An 8,671-nucleotide genomic window follows, 5' to 3' on the forward strand; every position below is an offset into this window, starting at 1 on the left:
TATCCTTAACATTTACATATTTTGATTGTTTTTAAATAATTTTTTTTAGATTTGTCTTTTTTTTTATTTGGGGAGTGTGGGTGGGTGTCAGTCATTTTCTTGATGTAGCAATATATGTATAAGACATTCTGTAAATATTTCAGGAGATGAAGAAATATGTTGTGTGGGTAGTGAATAGGCAGTCTATTATCAGGCTGTGGATGTAATGTCACAGGCATCCCTGCTGTTGCTATGGTTTTCAGCAGTTTAATTTGACTCGGCTTCAGATTTAGACCTGGGAAGAACCTGACCGAGCCTTCTGGTGAATTTTAGCCTTGGAGCCAATCAGCTAAAAGTGGCACATCCATCTCGATGTTTAAGCAACGAGAGCTCTCATCACAGATCTGACAGTTGATTAAAACTCAGTCCAATCACCTGAGATGTGACTTTGATGTAAGAGGGCTGACTACGTAAAATCTGTGCCTAACCAGAGCCAAATGAATGAACTGAAATTAGCATAATGTCGATCTGGTTAGAACAAGAAATCAAAATTTTCCTGGAAAAGCACAAAAGAATGACACTAATAAACAGCCTGATGTTGGAATGTCTATAAACAGTCCACTTTTTTGAGCTGCTGTTGCTATCTCTGTCAATTTATACAGAGTCAGAATCATTATTTTTCACCTGCTGTCACTGAAAACTGCCTTGAAATGTATTTAATAAACAAACCTCTGAGTTGTACTCTTGCTACAGCCCATGTTTTATCCCTACTAAAATTTGATTGGCATAACTGAACATTGACAGACAGATACCATGTGTGAATGACTCAGTGACTATGTGGCTGGCTGATTGCTTTTGGTTGATTGTGATTGCACCACTTTTGGAGACTTTACAGATTCAGTCTGTCTGATGCAGGTGCTGTTCGCCTCTTTTTCAGTTTTTCAAAATTAAGCTTATTTCCATTTTCCTGATTATGTTGTGTTTTTTACGCTGCTTTACCTGAGCTTTTCTGGAGTGTGGCAATATAATAGTTTGACAATAAACTTTGTGAAACACATGAGACCTATTTCAAGATCAGACTTAACTCTTACAGACAGAATGCTAAAGTATAGAAATCAAACTTCTATAAACTACACCGGTTGAAGAAGCAAGAAGGTGGATTTTAAATCAGCAATCCTGTCTGCTTGTGACACATTAATAAATAGAGTTAATGAATGCACTATTTATAAATTTGCACTCTGTAAGTTATATATTCTCTTTAAGTGTGATACTTCATGTCTTCTTATATTTTTCATTTATTATATTCTCTATTAGCGTACTTGACACAGGGACTGGTGGAGGAATTAGCTGTGAAAAAGCTATAATTTGCCTTCACAAAGTTCTCACAGTAAAATTAAATCAACATTCTTTTTTAAAAAGAAAAAGAAAACAGGACCAGATTCCAGAAAGTCTCTCTCTTCATTACTAATACAATAGATAGAATACAGTTCTCTTAGTTTTTTGCACACCTTAAAATAGGGCTGTACAATTTTGCAAAAAATCTATATTAATATATTTCAAGCGTAACTGGAATTGAGATTTAATTTTAACTTTTCTCTCCATTAACCACAAGCAACAACAATGGCCTGTGGATAAAGACGTTTGTAAATAAGAAATTGAACTGTTTTTATTAATCAGAATATTACTATTTAAGAGAATAGCTTGTTGAGTTGGACATCAACTCTTGTTGAACATAAAGTGCAACCTGCAAACAAGTCTATGTATTAAACAGTCTGACCTGTACCTAATGCTATGGTGAGATTCCTGAACGTTTCTGGTAAAAAGAAAAAAAAAAAAAAGATGATCATACAATCTCTAAAACAAATAATACAATTAGATTATCTCACTGCTGCAACTCTCTTTCCTTCCATGTGGAGGCAAACCCACTTTAAACCTATTACCAACACCTAAAGCACGCGTCTCCATTCCATATCCATATCCATTAATTGTTACATAACCTACAACTTGGAATATGCATTTTTTTATATTGTCAGCATAAAAATCATCAATACTAAATGAATAAATAGATAAATTGTGACTTTTATTTAGGTTGCACAGAGGCATTTTTATTCTTCATGAACTCTATTCATTGGTATACAAAACCAGTGAAAGCAGTTCTTTTCCTTCCATTATTCGACGCGCTATAAATGTTGCCACCAGCTGAAGTTGCTTAAACCATCATAGACACGGACACACATTCAGGGGGTCTTGTGTTTCATAGCATGTTGCCATATCTCTCCTGCACAGCCAACCCATGTCAGAGGGAGGTAAAGATAACAAAATATAATTGGAGCAAAACTCCAGGTTTGATCTGCCGAGTAAGGATCAGAAATCTGTCAGAAGTGAATTTTAGCTGCAGTCATGGGCTTTAAAAGGGCCTGTCACAGCAAAGAAAATAATCTGCTGGGACTGAAAAAAACACAGGACACTTACTGTGGGAAAGGGCAACAGGAAACCTTCATCATGAGTCAAACATCTTGTCAAATCAGAAAATACCTGCAGAAATCTATATGTAAACCTGCATTGCTAAATGCTGGAGATGGTGTTTTGTTCCATTATAAAATAATATACTGTATACGTAGCAAGCTGACATAATTACAAAGTTTATTTTCCTGTCCTGGTCAGAGAATTAGAGGGTACATTTGTGTTTAAGTTCTTTTCACATTTAAATTGTTAAGTTGTGGTCTATAGAAAGGGGAACTGCAATTATTTGGTCTGAATTCCTGGTTAATTTAGCTCCTCAAAACAGGCCTGTTGTAAAGGGGCATCTCAAAGCAACTCATTTTGGTGTGATGTCTTTAACTGCAAAGGAGGCACTTCACATCCCGCTTCTTCCCAGGGCTGCATCTAAAAACTGTCTAATTGGTAAGGACTCTTCAGCCAAAGATGAAGTGCATTGGCGATCGCCACGGAAAGTGCTGTCCGAATAGTGCAGTCAGTAAAGAAGGAGGTAGGAAAAGTTCTTCTCAGAGCAATTTTGTTGTCCAAGCTCAATGATGCCACAACTACAAGTGGATAAATTAAAATGTTTGGTTGCTCATGACACCAGTACCGAGCCTTCTACAAAAATGGCCGAACGGGGAGGAGAGGAACGGATGGAGAGGAACGCTCTGCGACCTGGAGGGGGGCGTGGTGTGAAGCGCCTCCTCTAGATTTAAAGAGACCATCCTAAAACAAGTTGCTCTCAGCCTCCCAACAGGGGTAAAAGGGGGAATATAGGAGCAAATTAATGATGACTTCAAACTAAAGCATTGCAGTTCAACATAATATAGACCACAACCAAATGATTTCCGTGTGAAAAGGAAGAACTGAAAAGCATATGTCCCCTTTAAAAGGAAAACAATACAACAGTATAGTTCTCAATGCCTTCTCTATGTCACATGCGAATATAAGCAGCTCCAAACTACATTAAAATCAGAGATTTCGTCCAAGCATTAACTTTAGAATGAGAATTCACACTTAGCTTGTTCACAAATCTAAAAAAAAGCTGTTTCCTCTGAGTTACTAATTTCACAAAGGGTATCCTATGTAAAAGAAATATCCTGCTTCATAATTCAGCTTTACTCCAAAGCTCTCAAACATAATTATTTCTCGTTTTTGGACTCAGCTTTCCTTCTATGGTTTCAACCGGCAGCAGGGGGCTGCTGTGCCCCTGTCTGCCACGCTGACACATTTTCCCTGTTTCTGTTGACGATAAACAGTATTTGATACCAGTTTGAACAGCACCCACTGCCTCTGGTGCCCATCTGCACAATGGTGCACTTGTCTTTGCCTACTGAGAGAGAATGCCAGTGGACAGGCAGCTGTTGTTTGCAATTAGGGAATCCCACTGAGGCCACCAGAATCATTTTTTCCCCCCGGTAAATGTCACTGTTAGATTTTAAGGCATTTTTTTGGTATTGATATATTTTTACCCACGTATGATTTGCTATGAACGAGTGTCCTTGAAAGCGCAGATAGTAACAAAAAAACTAAATAATTAAACAAAATAACCAGGAAAGATGGTCACTTTAAATAAGTAGCGATTCAAAGTGTATCTATAGGAATTAAATAAAACTATGATAAAAGAATAAAATGAATTGCTGAAGGAGATAATACATATATAAACAATACCTTCATTTTAGATAAAAGCCCAACAGAACATCATTTTGGCATTCTCACTGGAGACATCAATTAACAAGTTACTAAAAAAACATAATGGTAAAAGGGAATTGCTAACAATATAAAATGTCTGCTGTAAATCAGTTCCCATGCCTGTTCTCTTACATAATCAACAGAGCAGAATTAATTTGTCACAGCAAGTTCAAGAGGGGACAGCAGTACACATTCAGGCAACAGGCAGACCACAAAAAACAAAAGTATCTTAATATAAAGAAAAAAGGCTGAAATAAGTTGCTGACGGACAGATTAAGCGAAACAGAAATAGGGTAAAAAATCCAGATTTTAAATCTTTTGACATTTAAATGATGGAAAAAATCATCAAGATGGAAGAAAACAGAATCAAAGCATGAAAAACGCAGCATATAGGGTGTATTCTATTAAAGTATTTGAAATATTTTCACATTGACACCATACCTTAGAAGGTTTGTCGACAACAGCTTTTTTGTCAAATAATTTGATGGTATAATTACAATGCACTGATTAGATTAAAACCTTCTCTTGTTGGGCTACCCCATAAAGTTTTTTTTATATATATATATTGTAGTTTGCTGTTATGCTTGTTAGTTTTTCTTTTCAAAACATGAGTGTTGGAATCCAAAGTCAAATTCCTTGTTTGTAGCAAAAAACCTGGTGAATAAAGCTGATTTTAATTCTGATTAGTTGAATATTTATAACAATTAAATCTCCCCCCAAAACAGGCCAGAGTGTTTTGCTTGTGAAAGAAATATTTGCACTTATTTCAATCAAAAAATGTAATTTAAACAAGAAGTTGCACTTTCTAATAATATCAAATAATATAAATGAATATATGTAAAGTGGAACAAATCATGTATTATGTTTTCTGTATTTATACATAATAATGCATAAATAAGGGCTCAGAAATATGATTGAACTAAAGCCCTTTATTTAAAATATTCCTTGGAGGCTGTAACATTTCCATGTGCCTTACAAATGACTTGTATCTCTTTTCCTTTTTTCTTCAAAATGACAAATGACTTGTATCTCAAAGCATTATGTATTATGTATTATTTATGAGTTAAAGTTTTAGACATTTAGATATTAACATTATCAACACAGTTAAATTTGAACAAAGAATTGAGGGAATTTTATTTAATTCTGTACGATGCACAATGTCTACACATTAACAAACGTATGCACTGCAATAATACAAATAAATGTTTTGATTAGGGGGAAAGTACAATACATTCTGTGACTTAAAAGCATGTTGTTGTTATTTTATTCATAAAACTGTTTGTTAACTGAGAATATGTGAACCAATTGTTATATTTCACATTATAAACTTCATGGACTAGTCTTTTCAGCCCTTGCTGCATGACAAAAACGAAAGAGCAGTGGGAAACTCTAAAAAGTTTTTTTTTTAGAATGCAACAGGAATGCCCTAAGTAGAACAAACTTTCTAAATAAATGTCTGCTTTTGACTGTAACAGATAAAAGAAGGAGAAATTTGAGTTTCAGATTAACCCGAAGATGTCTGAAAAGTCAAAATCTTTATGCTACACATTTAAAAGGTCAAATCAGTAGTTGGAAATCATAAAATGTATAGAGTATATGTTAATCCATCATAAATGCATATAAAACAGGAGAAAGATTAAGGTCACAAGAGCATACACAAACTATAAGGCAAAAGGGAAACTTATACATAGAGGTGAGTACAAAGTAGCAATATGAAGATTTCTACAACCTGAGCTTTGTTGACCCTGTGGGATTTTTCATCCATAAATATTTTTCCTGAAGCTGATGTGTCCTCACATGAACGTCTGAAGTGGAGTTAAGTAAGGCATTTAAATCATGTATCAGGAGTGGATGTTGCACATTAAGGTCCCATGTGCAGTCAGGACGACTAAAAATAACAGGAGAAAAGTACTTAGTTTTAACTTGGGCACTCTGGACCTGATGCATTCACTAAAGACTGGAACATTTTCACAAATACAGCCCACAACGGTGACAGTTATGCAGAGGTGGGAATAGGAAGGGACTGACAGCTTCTGCAATCGGCTCACCTTTGATGAGTCAGAATGGTGGATCACTGGTAATTCTGTCAGACATGTAATGTTTCCTTCTGCCTCACAGAACGGGAGTTTCAGAACAATTTTTTAACAGGACCAGGACAGGACTTGGCCCAAAGAGGCTGGGTGTCACTCAATATGATTGCTATAGAGAGCTTCTTCAGTGGCAGACTGCTGGAGCACTTTTGGGAAGCCTTCCACCCAGCAGCTGCTAGACTTTTTAACCATCACTGCTCCCAACAAGCTCACTAAGTTTTTTGTTTTTTTTTGCATCCCTGCTCTTAATTGCACATTTGTTTCCATATCTTATGTAGATAGTTTGTTGCTGTTTGTTAATGCACAATTATACATGCACATTTTGTAAGCTTTCGGGTCACCCCACTCAATTGCACGTTTCATTTAATCTGACTATGCATTTTTTTTATAATTGTACAGGATTTTTTTTTTCCTTCTTTGTGGACTTTTTCCTCTTACTTGCTGTTGATACGCCTGAATTTCCCCACCGTGGGACAATAAATGATTATTCTGATTAATTCTAACTTAATAGCTCATTTCATATCATTATCCAATAATGGATCTGAGTAAGGATGTCAGCCATGTACAGAAGAGGTATTTAACAAAGGCCTTCAAAAACGCATGTCTATTCCTTAAAAGACTTATCTCCCTTTTTTCTGGATTATTCTTTTTTTATATAACTCAAAATCTTAAGATAAAAATACCCAAATGCCAAAAAGGTCTTCCAACAGTTTAGAAAACATGCCAGTTCTTGTCTGGGGTATCAATAATTCCATCATGTTTCTGGGGGCTTTATTAAGTTTGCTGTCTGCTAATTGCCCAAAACTTGGTTGCAGGTCAAAAGGTTAGGTGTATACAAGGGCAACATAATTACTTTCGACTGTGCTTGTGAGTGTTTACTTTTGGCCATGCTCACCCAGAAAGGCTTTAAATTTCTGTGACACTTACGTAAAGAGTTTTCGTTTAACATCTGGAAAGCTTGAAACTCATCATGCGCTGTAACAGCCGAGAAACAGGAGAAAAGGAAAACAGCCCTGACTGCTTATTGAGTTAAAGCGGCGGTAAAGCCAATTCTAAAATAGCCAAAGACAGAATCACTGTTGGAGAAAAAAAAAACACCAAATTAAACTACATTGCTTTCTGATTCGTCTTCTTCTTTCTTACATTGTTTTTTTTTTTTTTGTAGAGATCGTACTGATATTGCACACCAGCACTAGCTTCTGGATCTGATTGACATGTTTGTATGGAAAAATGATTCCATCATTCCAGCCATGTTAAAAGGTAGATGCTGCTCCAATGCCGTGCCTATCAGAGTGTCATTCGGAACAAATGTTACATTTTTGGATCCTTCAAATTTAAGATCAAAGAATATTATGGCCTTTATTGAGCCTGTGTCTTGCTTTTTTTTTGTAGTAATAATAGATTTGTTGAGAATCTGTCGGAGTACCAATTTGATCTGATTAGTGCGTTGGAAACACTGATCAAAGAACAAGCCTCATTTGCATGCGATCACTTCAGCTTTGAAGTTTCAACGCTGAGAGTCAAATAATTTGGCAGACAGGGATGAGGCATGGCTTCTACATCCAACAGGGAGCTAAATTAGCATATCATAGTTGACTCTGACACAACATAAAAAACCACAAGCACATTGCTCATCAAATCAAGATCTTTTTTTTCTGTGGCCTTGCAATATAAACACTTATAAAGTACTCATTTATAGAGACATTCTGTCTCCTGCTGTTTAATACCAAAGAAATGTACAGTATATTTTATCATTGACATTCCCACTCTGTGCTTCCTGGTAATTTTTTTAAGTGCAAAAGACTGAATGCCTCATTAAATCACTTTAATACATTGCCAATGTCAAACAAGTCTTTGATTGAACAAGGCATTTAAATAGACCTCTTACTCCACACAGCTCACTGCTTGAGCTTTGATTCATGCCAGATACTCGACTGCGCCTTCATATGTTTTGTTGAAGCCAGCCCAAGGTTGACTTATAGAGTTTAAGATGCAATTTCTCCACTTTTCTTTTACAAATAAATTTTCTTGTGAAGAATAGGAACTTTAAATCTGGCCCTCCTAAATGTTACAAGCCAGAGTCAAAAGGAAAACAAACATTTTTTTTTTTTTTTTTTTTTTTTTACTGACCATTAAGCAAAGATGTGTCTCTGTGTCTTTCTTTTATTCTGTTCTTGCTTGGTCTTAAAACTGTCCTATGTATAAAAAAAAATATAATACCATCATAGAAAATGTTGAGTCATTACAAAACCTGACTGTATCCGTATTTTTTTAATTATTATTTTGACACCCTTTTATGAGAAATGCTTTCCTACCATCTGCCTAAAGTAAAAAAAAACTGTGCTGTACTAAAATCAGCAAAATCTAATCACCAAGCGACACCGATGCTTTACTAGATCAAGCAACCAAAGCACACATCTATTTATAAT

This window comes from Fundulus heteroclitus, chromosome 23, assembly GCF_011125445.2.
Source record: "Fundulus heteroclitus isolate FHET01 chromosome 23, MU-UCD_Fhet_4.1, whole genome shotgun sequence".
Taxonomy (NCBI): Eukaryota; Metazoa; Chordata; class Actinopteri; order Cyprinodontiformes; family Fundulidae; genus Fundulus; species Fundulus heteroclitus.